This window comes from Uloborus diversus, unplaced genomic scaffold, assembly GCF_026930045.1.
Source record: "Uloborus diversus isolate 005 unplaced genomic scaffold, Udiv.v.3.1 scaffold_137, whole genome shotgun sequence".
Lineage (NCBI taxonomy): Eukaryota > Metazoa > Arthropoda > Arachnida > Araneae > Uloboridae > Uloborus > Uloborus diversus.
The window spans coordinates 64,970-84,502 of NW_026558065.1; the positions used below are offsets into that span (position 1 = coordinate 64,970).

Genomic DNA, 19,533 nt, shown 5'->3' on the forward strand with positions numbered 1-19,533 from the left:
GGGTTTACAATGACTGATCATGAGGCACATGAATAGGCTTCATGATATTAAATATTTGATTTTGTACGTAAATATCACAAGCAGGCTTGGAGTAATCGTCGATTACGTCATAATGATCTGCGTAATCGATTACGTTTTTGTGTAATCATAATCGTAATCTGTCAATGGGATAACTCTTGTAGTTGTAATCAAAATTTTAATCAAGCTTTTCTTGCTTAATCGTATCCGTAATCCAACGAAAATAAATAGTAATTAACACTAAAATTACAGCAGTTTCTCTATACCTAGAAATACGGCGGGGGTTCATTTTGACCCCAGCTAAAGAAATTGGTGTAGTTTCCTACATAATGTCATATTTTTAAAATGAAGGTGAAATAAACTAATTTATAATAATTACTGTTTATTTTTAGGATAGGGAATTTTTAAATCTATATAATGAAATATTTAAAAATATATATATATTTTTTAAATGAGATTGAAATATGTAGTGTTGTTTCAGCTTCATTAAGAACATTTTAGATATTTACAATAAATGAAGTGAATATTTTATCAAATGTTGCAGAAAACAGTTTTGAACCCTAATATTTAAGTAGATATATGTTTTTTTTTTAAACTAAAAGTGAAAATAACAAATAATTGTACGTAAAAGGTTATTCGTCTGCACAGCATTGTTTGTACAAGCTAATCTTTCCAATTTTCTACGCACAAATCGACATACAGATAACTTACAGTGGCACAAAGTTAAGTTTTTTTACCCTTACACTCCTTTGTTTGACATTTGTTTCTTTTTTTTACTCCATTGAATCTTGCACGTACATAAATTTACTCACATCTAGAACAAGTTCGTTTACATTTGGTATGTGTTCCTCTCTGAGTTCTTCTGCTGAACGTAATTAAAAATTCTTTCCTCGATACCTTCATTTGTTCTTGTCCTGAACAAAATTCAGGCATTTGTAGCTGTTCAGTCAAAATATTGTGGAAGATGTATAATATACTGGCCAGAGGCTTGAATGAATTTCCTCCCCATTTGATCTAGAGTGTCTAGTTCTTGCTGTCTTTTTACAATTTCGTCTTGCCTTAGCCCTCTTTTACAAGACAATACAGTAGAAGACCGTTATAACGCCGACCTATATAACGCAATTCTCTATAAAATGCACAACTTTTCAGAAGTAAACAATATGTTTTGAAGTTTAAAAAATCCCTCTGTTTTGCTTTGCAAGCATTAAAATTGTTAGGCAAATTAAATTTTAAAACAGTTTTTCATCTTTCCATCTTAATTCAAATTTTAAAATGAAAATTAGTGTTCGCAGTGAAAAGAAAATATCAGATGGCTCTTGAAAATGCAGCTGTTATGCAAATCATGAAGCTAGCAGAAGTGCAGGATTTTGATTGAGAAACATATTTATTTGTGAATGACTAATTGTAATATTGGTGCTTTAATACTCATTGCAGATAAATCTCATTTTGAAGTGCTAATATATAGATATATTCTGAATATTAGTTTCAAAATTTGAAATGATCTATATAAAGCAAAAACCTGATAACGCAAAAGCTCTGGTCCCAAGGTGTGCGTTATAACTGTCTTCTACTGTAATATGCTTTTTCGAAAACAAAAAGCCACGTAAATAAAACGAAGTGTTATACCAAAAATGAATAAAAAAACAAATCATCACCTACAATCATTCATATATGCCTAATATCTTTTCACTGTTCTCTTCCCTTTAGAAAGTATATTTCCAGTATTACGAATCATGTGACAGGTAGGTGTGATGTACCCTTTTATTACTTTTTGTTCGTTGCTTAGTTGGCAAAAACAAATAAAGCTTACAAAACAAAAATGTATTGCAATGAAATGTACTAGCATTTCTATTTTCTCAAAGGGGTCAAAAGGACACCTCCCGTAATTCTAGGTATAACCTTCCAATTGGGGTTCAAAATAATTTTTTTCCTTCAAATCTATATGGTAGCCTCAGAGCAACAGTAAAATATCTTAGTGTTATTCCTCGGATTAGATGTTTTAATGTCGCTCTGAGGCGACAATATAGTATCACACAGCATAATGATTTAGGAAAAGTCAAGAAAGGATTAAGAATTTAGTAAATATATAGAAGAGCAGTTAGCAAAAAAAAAGTTTGCTTGGGGTCAAAATGACCCCTTCCATAACTTTAGTGTTAAAGCCTTGTAATCGTGTAAACTTGACTTGCTGAAAGGGAAAAAATCAAAGTCACGTTTCTACGAGTAGTACTATTGTATGGAGTGAGTTCAATACAACACTTGCAAAATACTTCGAGTTGCTCCTCAAAGGCGGTTTGTAAATGAGTCATAAAATCGAGACCTATCTTATCTGACCTAGGATCCCCGGTGCCGACCGAGCATACAAGCTTTGAACAACAATAGGAGACGACTTGAATCCAGGACCATTGAATAAGCCATTAGGTTGTTAGTACCCCCGTGGGTGCTTTCAGCAAAGTCTTCCCTAATGCTCACAATTGGTCATGTATCAGTTTCCCTTTTCATCTGTTAACGGTTGGCAAAGTTAAAGACATTTAAAAGTAGAATGAGAGTCTTTTTTGTTGAAATTTAACTCATTGCGCATTTTAAGTAACGTTCCTGTTGCTGCTGTTTTCAAAAGAAACCATTCATTTATGGGCTTTTTTAAATTATTATTTTGAACTTGTAAAACTAGAAAGAATCTTCAGTGAGCAACTTATGTTTCGAGATTGATTATGGACAGTCAAGAATTTCCATGATAGACTCTTCCTTCACTAATAAATCAGAAAGATCAGTTCTATTGTGTAGGAATGGCTCAAAATTTTCAATGTGAACGTTTTTGGTTGTGCGTCACCGACGTCAGTATCCTTGTTGGTTTTGGCCTCCTTTGTCACTCCTAAAAGCTCTTCTTCCAGTGAGTTCTGAACTGTGAATTTAATAACTTAACTTCTGGAAAGAGCTCTGGAACCAATCACCTAAAATGTCTCCAGTGGCCCAAGCTCGATTATGAGCACGCCATAATGCAGTTGATGACTCGTAATCTGAAATCTTTTGGAGTTTGGATTTTAAAAGAGGGAAGAATTTTATCTGATTGCATTGCCACATCCACGTAAAACCAAAACTCATCCGCGTAAAACAAAATAAAGGTGTCAAATCTTAAACCACATATAATCGAAACCGCATAAAATAAACCCTTGTAAAACGAGGGTCTACTGTACTTTAAATTATCTAGATGTGCCCATCTTTCATATTTTGCTCTTTTCCTGCAACAACTCTATAATTCAAAATAAATATATAATTAATATTAAAAAATTTCAGGTTAATACGACACAATAGTCGCAATCATCATTGAAATCATCTCCACAATATTATAAGAAAAATCTCAAGTTTAATTAAATGTTGTTACAGCAAGTATGAGTATGTATCACAAGTCTGTAATCGTATAATCAAAATTGTAATCGATTACATTTTTATGAACTGTAATCGTTTGCTGTAATCGTAATTACTTTTTAGCAGATGATTACAGACCTCAAAGAATTCCTATTTTTCCTACTTTTTCAGTTTTTAGTATAGCACTTCTAATTGTGCATTGATTCTTATTTTTACAATGCCACACCGATAATTAAATTTTCTGCATGTTTTTATGCTTAAATTTTCTGCATGTTTCAATTTCAAAAAGAAAAGCAAAAGAAACAAGTGGATAATGAGCTTTTCATTGACTGACTACAGTAATTTCTGGAAGGAACACTGCCGCGTTTGCGTGTTTAAAAGTTAAATTTTCGTAAGTGACTTTTTTGCCTTTGCGGCGTTTATGATCGACTTTTCTTTTTATCGCCCCGTCTTCAGTCCTACTGTTTTAATGAATCAATAAAGAAATAGAATCTCCCGAATTCCGATGCAGTTATACATGGTGTCCGAATAGTCCTTGACACATTTACAAAAATCATAGAAAAGCAATAAATTGTCGTATGAATATGCAGTTTACGCCATAATACTTTACAAGTTCAAGAGTTTTTTTTATGACATCATAAAAAAAAATGTAATAATAAATATTTAGTTATAAATATTTAATAATAAATACTGCTGCCGTTTAGATATTTTTCATATTTCTTTATTTTTGCTCTTCATACATTGCTATATAGCAATGTATGAAGAAAACTTTCAACAACCTCAAAAATAGCTTACGAACGGTAACTTCAGAATTATTAAATGCTTAACTGTGCACAACAATGTCAACCTTTTTTGTGTAAAATACAAAGTACGAAATGTATTTTGTTACCTTACCGGGAGAGTGCAGCACTAGGTCTTTTATTATTACAAATTTTTTATGGTGTTATAAAAAAAATACTCTTGAACTTGGAAAGTATTTTGGGGCAAACTGCATATTCATATGACAATTTATTGCTTTTCTATGATTTTTTTAAATGTCTCTTCCTATTTTTTCCTACTTTTTTTTATTGATTTTTTTTCCTACTTTTTTAATTTTTGATTCTTTATTTCCTACTTCCTTCCTCCCCCCCCCCCAAAAAAAAAAAACCACTTCGGGGTCTGTGATCATAATTATAATTTCCTATTTTTCATGCTTGTAATCGTAATCGATTTCTCGTAATTGACTTCAAGCCTGATCACAAGCAATAAGCATTATTATAACAAATATTCTTTGAGTTATAATTTAAATATGTTTTTTGACCAAAGTAATTACAAGTCCTTTTAATTGGTAACTCATAGTTAAATTATTCCTTATTATCAAAATTTACTACACAGTTAATACATCTTTGATGTATTTTCTATTGTATTGATTGTGCTGTTTAGTTGCAGTTAAATCTCTCTTCCTCAAATAAGTTTATTAATGGGAAATTTCGTTTCTGTTCTTTATGAAAAAACTCCTAAGTTTTTTTTTTTTTTTTTTTTTTTTTAAATTTTTTGAGCAAGGCCCTTCTAATTTCCAGTACTTTGGCATTCTACAACAGGGGTCCCTAACCTTTTTTTACCCAAAAGCACAATCTAGAATATCAGCCGGATGGCGGGTGCCACTTTGTATGTTTTTTCTTAAACTGATTTATTAATAAGGCAATGTAATTAAACCTATAAAAATTGTTGGTTATTGGTAATATTTTATGTAAAATAAATAATTAATAAGTATTGTACACAAAATCTACAAACAATTATATTTTTAACTAAAAGTCTGAGTCTTAAGAGTCAATACGATTTTTTATCATTGCATTTCATTGGCCATTACTTCGTAATTAGGAGATATAATGACATTCCCTGCTAGTAAATTTGTATTTTTTCTTGAGGTGCTCACTGAAAAGGAAAGGTACAGTAACCGCCGCTCATATGAACCACGTTTGTTCTAAGCACTGATTCAATTGACCGGCATCCACTGTATTACTAGCATGAATTTAGGTTTAGATACTTCTGTAATACTGCAAAGGTAATGCAACTCATCTCAGGACTCCCCCGAGAAGTGTAGTCTCAAGCTCAGACTTAATCTTATCACAACCATACTATGTGAGAAATTTGGTTAGCTACAACTTGGGGCGGTAGAAAAAAAGAGATTGGTCGTATTTCGCTTTGCTTATAACAATGTTAGGTGTCATTTCTACTTTTGCATAGCTAATAGTTAAATGTGAGAAGTTTCGCACTGCATTTCTTTAAAACTGACATATTTTTATCCTCATGCAGCGGTAGGAAACATAAGACGATCAGCCGGTGCCGTGGTGCCTGTGGACATAGGGTTGGGGACTCCTGTTCTACAGCACATGAATTAGGAGGATCTCTTCCATTTTTTTTATTAATATAATCTAAATTCAGGAGTAGACTTGAGTTATGAAAAGTTTCAAAACCAGTATTTTTTATTGCATCCTTTGGAGGGGAAAATACAAATGTAACAGTATGAAAATGAATAAAATTGAAATATTTTATTAGTTGCAATTTCACACCTTGAATGACACAGGGTTTGCACAGGTCATGGATATCCTGAAAAGACATGGGGGAAAAAATTTCATGCCTGGGAAAGTCATAGAAAATAACAATTTTCATTCAAAGTCATGGAAATTTGTTCCAAGTCATGGAAAAATGCCCTGGGCTGAGAGAAAGTAACAATAGCTAAAAGGGCATTCGAAATATTGAGTGAGTTAACAGTACTGCACCATAAACGCTATTAAAAAACTGAAAAATTGAACGATCCTGAAATCACCCCGTAAAACAAATCTGAATTTATCAATCTCATTGCATCCACTTCTGTAGCAACCGCTCGTCTTTTTTTGCAATGTGATTTTACTGCTTGGACATCACTCATTTTGAATTTACCATTATTTTCAACAATTCTTATATTTTATATTCTGTAGTAGCAAACTTGCACGTTTTTGATTTTGCCACGCCCACTTAAAAAACGCAATTCAATTGTTTCTCATTTCTATCCCTCGTAAAAGCGTTTTATTATAGAACTTATCAGAGTTTAACTAAATTTGTTGAAGGTTTTAGAAACTAAAAATCTTTAGTCAGGCAATAGAATGCAGATATAGGGGAATTTTAATACGCTAAAACACTAGTGCCCCACATACTGTTGGCCTGTATTTGACATTCAACACCATCATAGACCCGCACCTGCCAATTACTTGGTCGGTCTGCAAAACTAATTCATGCACCTGACTGCTACGTTCAATGTCAGGAATCAAACACTATGTTCTGGAATTTCTGAGTCTATTAATTTATATGCATTTGAAAATGTTCAAATAAGTAAACAAGTACATTTGAATCAGAAGATTTATTCACTACTGAATTTTTTTTAAATATAACTATCTGGTTTAGAAACATGAATTTACCAAAAAATGTGGCGTTAGGTTAAAGAACCAAAATATTGTTAAATTATGTGAATGATTAAGTGCACTGTTGACACTGAATGGCAACTTTTGAAGCAATTTATTGAAACTTAGTAAAGACTCATTCAACTTGTCCTATTCATTATCATTGCCTGTTTACAAAAAAAAAAAAAAAAACCCTAGCAGATTTTATTTTAAGTATTATTATATTCCATTCACTATCTTTCCTTTACGAAAATTTATATGATGAAGACAAGGAAGAATAGTTTAGTTTTTTAGGTGTACACTGATATTTTTCAATCACAAGTAAGTGCTTTGAAAAAAAAAAGTGGCATTAACGTAGAAGATTTGCTAAAGCTCATTTCCGAAAATCGGCAAGTTTGATATTAAATAGTACCATTCTCTTCATGTAACGAGGTCATGGAATTTTTTCATTCGAATAGAGTATGAACCCTGATGACAATAAATGTATTTATAATTTTCAATTATTTTTGCAGCATTTAACAATTTTCCATTTCATATGATCTTGTTAACCCAAAACTAGGTTTTCGGCTTTGGATAGAATATGTTCTTTTTAATGTTTTAAAACTTATTTAAGTGTCTAAAATCAAAAGTATGAGAAGCTGTAATTGTAAAGCTGTTGTTTAAAAAACGTTTTACAGCTTGGGTACAGGGTATTAAACTTTTGACAGTTGTATAAATTATGTGAAAAATATGTTTTTTGCATCGTGATTAAATACCAAATAATAATGTCAAAAATTCACCAATCCTGATATAAACATTTTTATTCAATCATATAGATAAGGAACTGTCAATCCTGTTTGAGGCTTTCAAGAGATGATGAAAAATGGTGATCCTATGTTTTTTGTGAGGGTAAGCTGTGCCTGTTTATTGCTGTTTTTTACTGCTCTGTATAAAAATATTCAACCCATTTGTATGCCTTGAAATTGTGTAAGGTTTTTAGTAGAGATGTACCGAGTACTCTGTAACTACTCGGTACTCTGCCTACTCGGACAATTTGCCGAGTACTCTGTACTCGGCCCAATTTTGATCCGATACTCGGCCAATACCGAGTAGTTGCAAAAAATTGAATATTGTCCAAGACAGATATTAAAATTTATAAAAAAGCGCAAGCATATATAATTTTCTGCAATCGTTTACAAGTCAAATTTAAATTTTGAGAATAATGAAGTTTGTAATGCTTCAATGGAATTAGTCTTTATTTTAATGTCCCCAAAGTTAATAAAACTTATTTATTAAAAATTGTGCAAAAAAAGTAAGTGTAGAAAATATGGAATTTTTATATTAAAAATGGATTTTTGCTACAAACAAAAATTAGTTATAAGAAATATAAAAATACCTTTGCTTAAAAAATAAATGGAAATGAAACAATGTTAAAAGCACAGTGCAGACACGTGTTTTGGCATTACAAGGAATTCCTTTTTCAATTCACAAAATGGGAGCTCGTGGATTTAAAGGCATCCGCCAAAAGTCGGATTCTTCTGTCAAATGTCTTTACATTCTTTAGCTAACATTTTATGCGCTGAAAAAGACGTTCCTTGTAATGCAGAAACAGGTGTCTGCAGTGTTCCTGCACCTTTGTTTTATTTGCTTTTAAAACTTATTTATGTTTGGCGGACTAGAACTATAATAGATTGGTATAATTTGTTTTAATTCCAACTTGATTAATCATACCTTTTATTTTTTTATTTTTAATTTTAAAAATTTTTTTGTAAAATTTTTGACATAAACAAAATTTTTTAAATAATGCGTAATTAAATTGCAGCAGGGATTTAGTTTTAAAAAATATTATATGGACAAGGAGTACTACTATTCCAATAAGTTGAAAATTCATCACATGTGTGTCGGTGGTTCTTCTTAAAACATAATTGGTACTTGGTAACTCGGCCGAGTAGTGAAAGGCCGAGTACTCGGTACTCGGCCAAAGTGCTACTCTGTACGTCTCTAGTTTTTAGTTCTTAATTTTGTCTCTTTTTTTTTTTGCTAATTCTTCTAATGTAAGTATGTGATGCAATTTGGAATTATTGAAAGTAAATTCTAAAAACTAGCATGACCGAGCGGACTAAATATATTTTAACGTTATTCATTTCATAGTAGTTATAAAAGAGCAAAAATACTACCATGTGTTGTAGTCAGGGTTCACTGATATATTTCAGTCAGTATATATCATGATATGTATCGCTGTATATATATCTGATATTTTGATATTTTTTCATTAATCATATGAATATTATTCATTTTTTACTGAAAATATACAAAAGGAATATACCATATCTCTATATTATATTTAGATATTTTATTGATACAATGTATAATTATATGATATATCTTTTTTAAATTTATTTTCATAAAATTGTTAGTGATGTAACAATTTCAATATAGATTAAAAATGCCTAGTTGAATAAAAATAGTTGGTCAAATAAAAAGGAAATGTATTATGGCTGTGCACTAGGGTGGAGTGGAAAAAATCAAAATCTGATAAACTCTAAGTAATAGTGCTGCCTTTTGTAGAGACATTTGGTTATGCAATAGGATTTCGACTGCAAAACATATCTTGCGGTGTCGGTCGCCTTGAAAGTGGCCATTATTGCATAAAAACTGGAAATTTTTTTAAAAATTTCATCAAAATTTGATAATTTGAAAAAAAAAAAAATTACATCAATTGTATGCTTAAAAAATTACAGGTCGCTTTTCTTGAATGCTTTATAGTTAAAATTTACATATTGTTGTTAAAGATCTTCAAGCAGTAATTATTCTACGCATGGCAGCCATCTTGTAGAAACCTTTTACAGTATTAGAAAATTAAAAATTATCTCTAAAATGATGTATAAGACATTAATATTGATTGAGTTTGAAATTTTGGCCTACAGGTTGACATTTTGGAGGAATGACCCTATAATACAATGATCCTGAATCATTAAAACACATTTTTAAATTAAAGGATACTAGAGACGTACCGAGTACTCGGTAACTACTCGGTACTTGGCCTACTCGGTCAATTTGCCAAGTACTCGATACTCAGCCAAATTCTGATCAGATACTCGGTCAATACCGAGTAGTTGCAAAAAATTGAATATTGTCCAAAGCAGTAATAAAATTTATAAAAAACAAGAGCAAGCATTATATTCTGCAATCATTTACAATTAAAATTTATAAGTCAAATTTAAATTTTGAGAATAATGAAGTTTGTAATGCTTCAATGGAATAAATCTTTATTTTAATGTCCCCAAAGTTAATAAAACTTATTTATTAAAAATTATGCAAAAAAGGAAAATATAGAAAATATGGAATTTTTATATTAAAAATGGATTTTTGCTACAAACAAAAATTAGTTATAAAAATACCTTTGCTTAAAAAATAAAAGGAAATAAAGCAACGTTAAAAGTACAGTGCAGGAACACTGCAGACATGTGTTTTGGCACAGTGAAACCCCTCCTAACGGACACCTCTCTTATTCGGACAATTTTTAATTCCCCAGTTCCAGTACAAATAACATTATTAAACCGCTATCCTGCGGACACCTCTCTATTGCGGACAAAAAAAAATTGTTCTGTTAGTGTCCGCATTAGAGGGATTTTACTGTAATTTGTTTTAATTCCAACTTGATTAATCATACTTTTTATTTATTTATTTTTAATTTTAAAAATAATTTTTTTGTAAAATTTTTGACACAAACAAAATTGTTTATATAATGCGTAATTGAATTTTAGTAGGAATTCAGTTTTAAAAACTATTATATGGACAAGGAGGTCTATACTACTATTCCAATAAGTTCAAAATTCATCACATGTGTGTCGGTGGTTCTTCTTAAAACATAATTGGTACTCGGTAACTCGGATGAGTAGTGAAAGGCCTCGGTACTCGGCTACTCGGCCAAAGTGCTACTTGGTACATCTCTAAATGATACGAAGGGTGGAAAGACGTGATGTAATTTAAAATACAAAAGATTGAAACATCAATGCTAGTTAATAGATGTTATTTCATGGCAACTTTTTTGCGTAAATGATACTAAAACTAAAGATGTGATTCTATTCTCAATAATTAGTCTATATCTTTCAAGCTGAATTTCATGAGAAATAAAACAGCTTAAAAATTTGTGTAGAGAGACTCCCCTGTGTACTGCTGCTCATAGCTCTTAACAGAAAGTAGAATTTAAAAAGTGAGTTTTCCTTTGCAGCTATGAGCAACAGATTCTGAACTCATGCGATGTTTTCTTCCCTTATGTTCTTCTCGATAATCACTTGAAAAACTTGTATTTTAGTTCATTTATGTAACATTTTCATCTGCACCAATTTCTAACTATACAGTTGGCTCTCTGTTTAACGACTTTCAAGGAACCACAAAAAATCTTCCTAAGTAGAAAGCATCCTTAACTAGAATGCTTTTAACACTATAGTGAACCATCTGGGACTGGGAAAAGCGTCGTTAAATAGAGAAAATCGTTAAATAAAGCGTTGTTAAACAGAGACCCCACTGTATAATTATTTTATAATGCAATATTTATTTACAAAACTCGGGACCACAAAAAAATCTTCCTTAAGTAGAAAGCATCCTTAACTAGAATGCTTTTAACACTATAGTGAACCATCTGGGATCGAGAAAAGCCGTCGTTAAATAGAGAAAATCGTTAAATAAAGCATTGTTAAACATAGACCCAACTGTATAATTATTTTATCATGCAATATTTATTTACAAACCTCTAAGTAAAAAGATGAAAACAATGTCCCTCTTTCAGTGTTCAAGACTAGTGGATGAACAAGCATCTGATAAGAGCTGTATTCAGATATTCTTCTGTATTGTTAAAATGATTCCTTGTAACTCTGAAACACGTGTATGCAGTGATTTGCAATTTTCGTATTTCAATAACATTGCTTACATCTTTTTATTTTCAGCAAAAAAGCATTGCTTTATTGACGCAACCATACTGAGGTTTTGTTCGATGTTTTATCTTCCTGAAAGAATAATCAATGGTCTTTATTTTTTTAGCTGTTAAACAAAGAGCCGAAGTTGTATGAACTTATTTGAAAGATTAAAAGGATGTTAAGTTATATAATTTCAAAATCTTTGAAGTTGGTAAAGAACTAAGGGCATCTTGACTCAAAGTAAGAGCCAATTATAAATGTATTTTCACAATTTTGAAACCAACTCTTTTTTTCCATTGTCATTAGGCTTTGTTCTAAAAGATAAATATCATTTTAAAAACATATTTATTTTTAATCAAAAAACATATGCTTTTTAGGTTTTTAAGCAACCTAACCCTGTTTTTTATTGACTTATTAGTTTTATCACTTGTAAGTTTATCATGTAAAAGTCTTTTACATCTTTGCGAAGGTTTTCTTCTCATGACCATGGTGTCATACCACGATATAAAACTAAATTACCACCAAACTACTTTAGGTAAATTGTTTCTAAAAATTGTCAAGCTACTCTAGTTTCTGTTTATTGCAGTTATAGAACGTATAGATTAAAACTATGAATTTAAAAAATAAATTACACAAATTTTAAAATATCAGTGCATGTATTTAATCATCAACTTATTGCTCTTTAGTATATGCAGGGGTGGAAAATCTGCCAAACTGTGCCAATTTACAAATTCTGATACACCTTGATACAAAATGGCCAAATTCGCGATTTTTGCGCCAAAAATGCGATTTTATTTCCCAAAAACATGCACAACAAGAAAAAAAAGCCTTTGAGTTACTTTTTGTCATTCAAAGGTAATAAGAAGCAAATAAGTAAAAAAGGGGGTAAAGAATCGTTTATATTTGCCAAAAATTGCGTGCTGTGCTTTAAATTTCAATCCTTTTGCATCCTGTAAATTTTCCAACGATTTTGAAAAGTGGAAGTAATTTTCACCTATGTCAACTTAAATTGGCTTATTTTATTTCTTATTTTATAATTATTTCTTGTTTTGGAATAAAATTAAGGTGTTAGGGAATGTGGGGAAAAGTGAAATAGCAGGTCAAAGTGGAATGGGGAATCTGCTTTTAGCTCCTCTATCTAGTAATATTTTAACTATGTACTAATGTATGTAGTCTACTCCAGTCAAAAAAAAAAAAAAAAAAAAAAAACCCTCTGAAAATCAAAGAATATGATAATACAAGCCATTTATCAAAAATTGATACTCATATTGCAATATTTTGTTATAAGTCAAAAATTAACTTTGTCATTATAAAATGAGAAAGTTCTTATTATTAACATTTTAAATATTAATTTACACCTACCAATATTTGGTGTAGTATTTATTTGCTTAATATTATGCTCATTTATATTTTAAATGCTTTGTACAGTTAGTCAAATGCATGCGGACAAAGCCTATGGGCAAAGTGTAAAGTTTGTTTCATTTACTTATACAATCCTTTATCAAATCACTTAGATATTCATTCATTAGTTATGTCCTTCACCATCCTTCATTTAATAATTTCCTTATTAATTCATTCATTTTCTTATTTTTTTCTTAAGTCACAATTTTATTCCTTCATTTACTTTTTCTCATTTAATAACTTATTTATTCGTTTATTGTTTCACATTTCCTTTTCATTAATTCTTTTCTTTAATTTTACTCATTTATGTAATTAATGATATGTTTAATAATCAAATAGAAAATATTTCAGTAGAAAAAGTATTGTTTTTCACTTTGCCCGATAAAAAAAGTGAAAAATTTCCACCTTTTTTCGAAGGTACAAATTTATTGCTAACAATAAAAAATAATGTTTCAATGCAGGTTCTGTTTTCAAATACATTGTTCTTCATGCACCCTAATTTTCAGCACGTATTTCCAATTTGTTCATTTTGAAAAAAGTAAAAAATTATCTTAACTTTCACTTTGCCCCACATTTTCCTACTTATAACTGAATTATTATGAATGAAAAAAGTGTCTTAAGAGTTCATAAAAGTATTAAAATTTATTTTTTAAAATACTGCATTTAAACAGTATTATCTGCCGCATATAAAAGCATCCATTTCTTTTAAAATATTTTTGAAAAACTAGTTTATTTTGCACATTATCTACTTGCTGCCATTCATACCTGCATCTATTACGTTTAAATTACAAAACAAAACATAGTTTATTTAATACATTATCTATCGGGTACTACCGATGTTAAGTAATAAAATTTTCTCTGGTTCCTGGTGAAATTCGAACTAATCAAAAGTGACACATCGACATTGAGTGAGGTTAAATGTAATGCAAATATATGTAGTCACGGCAGGTAATGTGTAAATCGTCATACTTAACAGTAACGTGGAGTCCACATCTTTTCTTTTTTTTTAAATTTTGTTCAGCCAATGAAATGTTACTCCTGAAAATGAGCTGCTTAATAAAACTTAGTAATGTTAGTCTGAAAAAAAATCAATGATTTCTCTTTTCATATAAATGTTGATATTATTTCTGACTATTCATCCAGTTCTTGTTTAATCCACTACAAAATTGCCTCGTTACCTTTTTACACCATTTCTAAAACCACATATTTATTTTCAAACAACAATAACAACACATCTACACTTAACAACACAAAGTTCTATTCTACAATCGCAATTACGCACATCAGAGATCGGGAGCAGTCAGCGCCCTCTATACTGTCATTACTTTGATTTACAACAGTTGATAAGTAATTTCTTGAGTAGTTGTTTATTTAAATTTTAAAACTTTTAGTTTTTTTTAAAGGATTTTTAAAATCTTCAAATTCTAAGTCCTGAAGTAGTCTTTAAAGCTTGAGGAACTTTTATCTATTTATTTATTTATTTATTTTCTAGTATTAAAAGTAAAATTTCAGATATTGATACAAGACTAGAAAATTTAAACAGGGTCTATAAATTTGGTTATGTACGTGTGAACAACTTACTGATGTAATGGTTTCTAAATTTAATTCATGGGGGGGGACATGTTGAGTTATAAAAACTTTTATTTCTTCTAGATAAATCTCTAATTCTTGGCATTTTTTTCACTTTTATTTTCAAATCTTTCTGTTGAAGAAATGCCTTTTGCACCCAAAAACTTAGCTTTTCAAATCAACTAAATCAATTACAAAAAAAAAAAAAAAAAAAAAATAACCAAAGTAAAAGAGAATCTTTATACTAGCATCTCCTCCCCCTCTCCCTTCTGTTTTTTGTAATAATTAGAAGCTGCTTATAAATATGTTTTTTGAAGGGTTTTTCTCTCTCTTTAGCTTTGTATGTAATAAACATACAAAAGGTATTTTTAAATTGAAATGCTTTAGTCATTGTCTGTGTCATGTAATGCTATATATAAATATATGACAAATGCAACAACTGCTAAGAAACAACTCTGTAGCTGTTTGCTAAAAGTTAATATGCTAAATTTGTTATCTTTTCAAGAGAGTAAAAACAAAACATGATATGTAGAGTTATCAAATTTTGGTGTAGAATTATATGAAAGTTTTTATTATATCATGTTTGGTAGTTCATATATTTCCAGCTTAACAAATTCTGAGTGTAGAAAAATACCACTCTAAACACATATCATGGTTGGTAATATAGAACATGGTCAAATTTGGCCTATGGGTCATTATACAAAAAACGTAAGTTTTTGAAGTTGGAATTCATAAAAAAAAATCTTCAATTTTTTAAAAAAGTTACTTTATATTGTTCCTTTTAGGCACCTTTTTACTCTCACATAGTTAGTCACATTCTTGATTGATTATTTTAGAACTTTCTTTTGTAGCTAAAATTTTGGGTGGGAACGGAGGGTAATGGATAGAGTAAATATATATTTAAAATGTTATTTTTAAACTTTTCATATAAATAAACATTACATCTTGTATAAGGAAAAAGATTTGAACTGATTAAAATGTACACATATTTCTTAAAATGGATTTAAAGAAAGTTGTATGCTCTATTTCTCATTGTATATCCTCCATTACATCTGTGATACAGAATATCATACAGAAATGGAGAATACAAATACTTATGTAATTTACTTTAAAAAAAGTGATTCTTAACTATATTTTTTTTTTTTTTGTACAGAAACAATTCTTTCTTTTGTATCCTAGTTCTTGAGTTAAAAAGTTAAGGACCTATTTGACTTCCAAGAGAATAATGCTGAAATTCTTTCACACTAATTTCTTTAGCTTCACTATGAAGACCCGGAGTTGAAAAGGGCTAACTTGTGATTCTAAACCTCTGTAATGAGCTGCCAGTATTGCCGTCTATAGGAAATTCTATTGTTTAATTAAATTCTGAACGGAGGATACAAGAAAGACTGTGACAGTGTTTCAAAAGATTATGAATGCTATATATTTCTTTATTTTGCAACATAATGCTTTTAACCTATTAAAAAAATATCAAATGATGTGTATTTCACTATTAAATCTGTTATACTTTTTGTATTGAGTAAATAAATGAAAAAGTGCGTGGGAAGAGATGCGTTGGGACATGTATCCTTCCGTTCAGTGAAAAAAACATTTAAAAATTTTCATAACATCATTAAATTTGTATTGATCATTTTCAAAATTTGTTATACTTTTCTAAATCTTATAAAAACGTGCTTAAAAATAAATATTTTTGAAACTAACCACCCTGGACGTAAAAAAAGGCGTTTTTTGTAGAATGACCCTATCAACTTTAGCAAATACCACAGAACTAAATTAAAATTCTAAATAGGTATGTATTATGATTAATCGAAAGTAATTTTTGCACTTTACCGGATTACAATATTGCTACCAAATGAAGCTTTAATTACTTATGTTTTTTTTTTTTTTTTTTTTTTTGCTACAAATGTTTTGTATTTGCTTCAAACTGTGTAGTGACAGTGTTCAGAATTAAAAATTTTGTTACGAAACCATGAATTCACCTGATACAAAACTGATCAATCTGATACAAAACTGTTCTTTCTGATAAAAAATTGGCATTTTTGCTGATACAGAAATGAATTTTTGATTTTCCACCCCTGTCTATGATTTAAAAAATAATTTTTGTTAAAGTATCATGTAAAACAACAACCATTAAAAAATTAATCTTTTTAAATATTTACCAAGACAAGTACTGAAAGTACTTGCCTCGATAAATATTGTGAATTTCCTTTCTTAACCCTACCAACTATTACATAAGGAAGTTTTTTATGTCATTGGTTTATATTAACATTTTTTTTAAGCAAAATATTTTTTAAATGAACATTTCGGAGAATATCATCAAATGTTCATTAATTAAAACTCTTCAATATTTATTCATTATTTTTTTGTTTCCAATGGGGATGTATAAGATACCCTCCTCAAGAATCGTCTGGGCCACAACCAGACCTAGTGCGCTCCCCAACAATGCATCAGTCTTTCATGTGTCACCATTAAGGCACGAATGCATGACACAGTAGTTTTTTGATGCCCAGTTCTCACCAGATGGAGGCACCTAGGATTTGATGCGAAATTGCACTAGGAATTTAATTTTGCCTTGAGAATTTTAAGCCAAACAAATACCCTAGGGATCTTTTACGTGCTGCATAATCATACGACATGAGCGCTGATGATTTTCTGCATCTCGAAAATCCACCGACTGGTTACCTCAGGCCGGCCAAAACCTGGGTCCACAGGCGTAGAAGGCCAACTTTATTTAGTGTATCATTTGATTAAAAACATTTTTTATAATCATAGAAAATATCTCATGACAAAAATATTTTATTTCTCGCTTTGTCCCATAAAATCAATAAATAAAATCCACTTATTTGTAAAGCGAAAGTTAACTGCCAAAAATGAAAAATACTATTTCAATGCAAGTTTTATTATAAAATACAATGTTCTTTCTTTATGTACTGTAATTTTCAAAGCAAATTTCCAATTTGTTCATTTTTAAAAAGCCTCTACTAGCATATTTTTAAAAAATGTAAATGTAGCATTAGAAATTTTATAAAAGCATATATATTTTTTTTTCTGTCCGGAAAATGATTGCTATTCTGATTATTCATTTTCTGTTTCAGGTGGATGAAGTGTGATGTGACTTATTGTTACTGAGAAGCTCTGAAATTCAAATATTGTGATTGGATACAGTTTCGATTCATATTTTTATAACATATTTTCTGTAATTACGATGTTATGGAGGTTTTTTATATAAATTGGCTTTTTTCTGTGTGATAATTCTTTGTAATAAAATAACATAATGTATACTTGCTTCGTTATTGCTGAGTTCAAGTTTTTTAAGTAGTTACGAAAACTTTGTTTAGTTCAACCCACTCTCCTATATTTCACACTTTTCTGCTGCAGCTGCAATATTCTGAAGATGATATTTAATAAACATAGAGCATTCAGCCTTTTTACTATTATTATTTTTCTGTAAATGTAAATAAAACTTAAGAGTGTAAAAGTAAATAAAAAGTTAATGATTGTTTTTTTCTGCAGAAGTAATAAGTTTAAGCATCATTTTTTTTTTTTTTTTTTTAAAGCCTGATGTATGCTACAGTATGTTAGCAACACTTACCTATGAAAAAATCTAATATGTTTTACATTTGTGAGTATATTTAAACCCTAATAATGATGAAAAGTTTCGGGAAATGACTTGTTAAATGTTTTCAACCACATGCCTATTAATAAATATTACATGGGTGCTAATTACAGGTGTGACGATGTAAGGAATTACAACATCGATGGTGTTTATACTGATACATAGACCAAAAAAACATGGATGTTTTCAAACACCGATCTTTTTATCAATAAATAGGGTCAGGTGGGGTGGAATGGGTAGTTTATTAATCTTTGAGTTACGGGGGGAAAAAAAGAAAAGGTAAAAATCAAAATTAACAGATATCTTTGAAACTTTGTTTCCAGCATTTTGTTTGAATTTGATAGCATTATATTACTATTATTTTCATTTAAGGAAGTCGCCTATGTCAACTGAAAGAAACAGAAAAGAAAAATCCCATACATTTTAAGAAATACAATGTTACAATTTTTCCAAGTGGGATGGAATGGGTATAATATGACATAGGCTGTGGAATTGATATTTTTTCTAATTAAAAGTTTTTCTTTGAAGTAAGTTGTTCATTTTATCGAAAGTTTTATATTCTGAAATCCTTATGCTATGGAGTTGCTTATGGTTGCACTAAATCTGGTTGGATAGAAGACAATCTTTGAAGAATGGTTCAAACTTTTCTCAATTCATCTGAAAAGACATGCAAGCCATCTGACATACTGTGACACTGTAAATCATGCTATTGATTATCATTTGCCTACCGTCAAAAGTGAGTCATGCCCTGCAGCCACTAGACAAAGCCTGAGCTGACTAATTAAAATTCTCTCCTGCATTAATTTTATTTGGAAAAAAATGGGGCTAAAAATACTTGGAATTTTTTTTTTAAATAAATACTGGTCCATATTGGAACCGAACCTGTTAACTTCTTCTCGGTCACCAAGCGCCCTAACCACTGAGCTCTTTCGGTTCTTTGTTGGGGGGGGGGGGGGGGGGCGAGATCTTAAACCTTATAAAAACAAAAAATTCATCTTAGTTGATATTGGTTTAAGCACTAAAATATAGAGGTAATATCATTGAGTCAACAAAGAATTTTCTTTCCTGCATAAGTTAGTACTATTCGGAAAAAATGGGAATAAAAAATTGTTTGGAATTGTTAAAAGAAAATTATGATGATGAGTCGCACTGGGATCAAACCCGGGAACTTCCGCTTGGTAGTCAAACACCCTAACCACTGAACAATTTCGGTTCCGGTGGTCGAAATCTTGAACTATATAAAAAAAAA

At 30.2% G+C, this 19,533-nt stretch overlaps 1 long non-coding RNA gene across 1 annotated transcript; it reads left to right on the top strand.

The window, feature by feature from the left end:
- Positions 1–7,140: 7,140 nt before the first annotated feature.
- LOC129232761 (uncharacterized) lies at positions 7,141–17,903 on the top strand. The gene is made up of 3 exons (XR_008581390.1): positions 7,141–7,688; positions 11,823–11,938; positions 17,764–17,903. It is a non-coding gene; the product is annotated as an uncharacterized LOC129232761 (long non-coding RNA).
- The last annotated feature ends 1,630 nt before the right edge of the window (positions 17,904–19,533 follow it).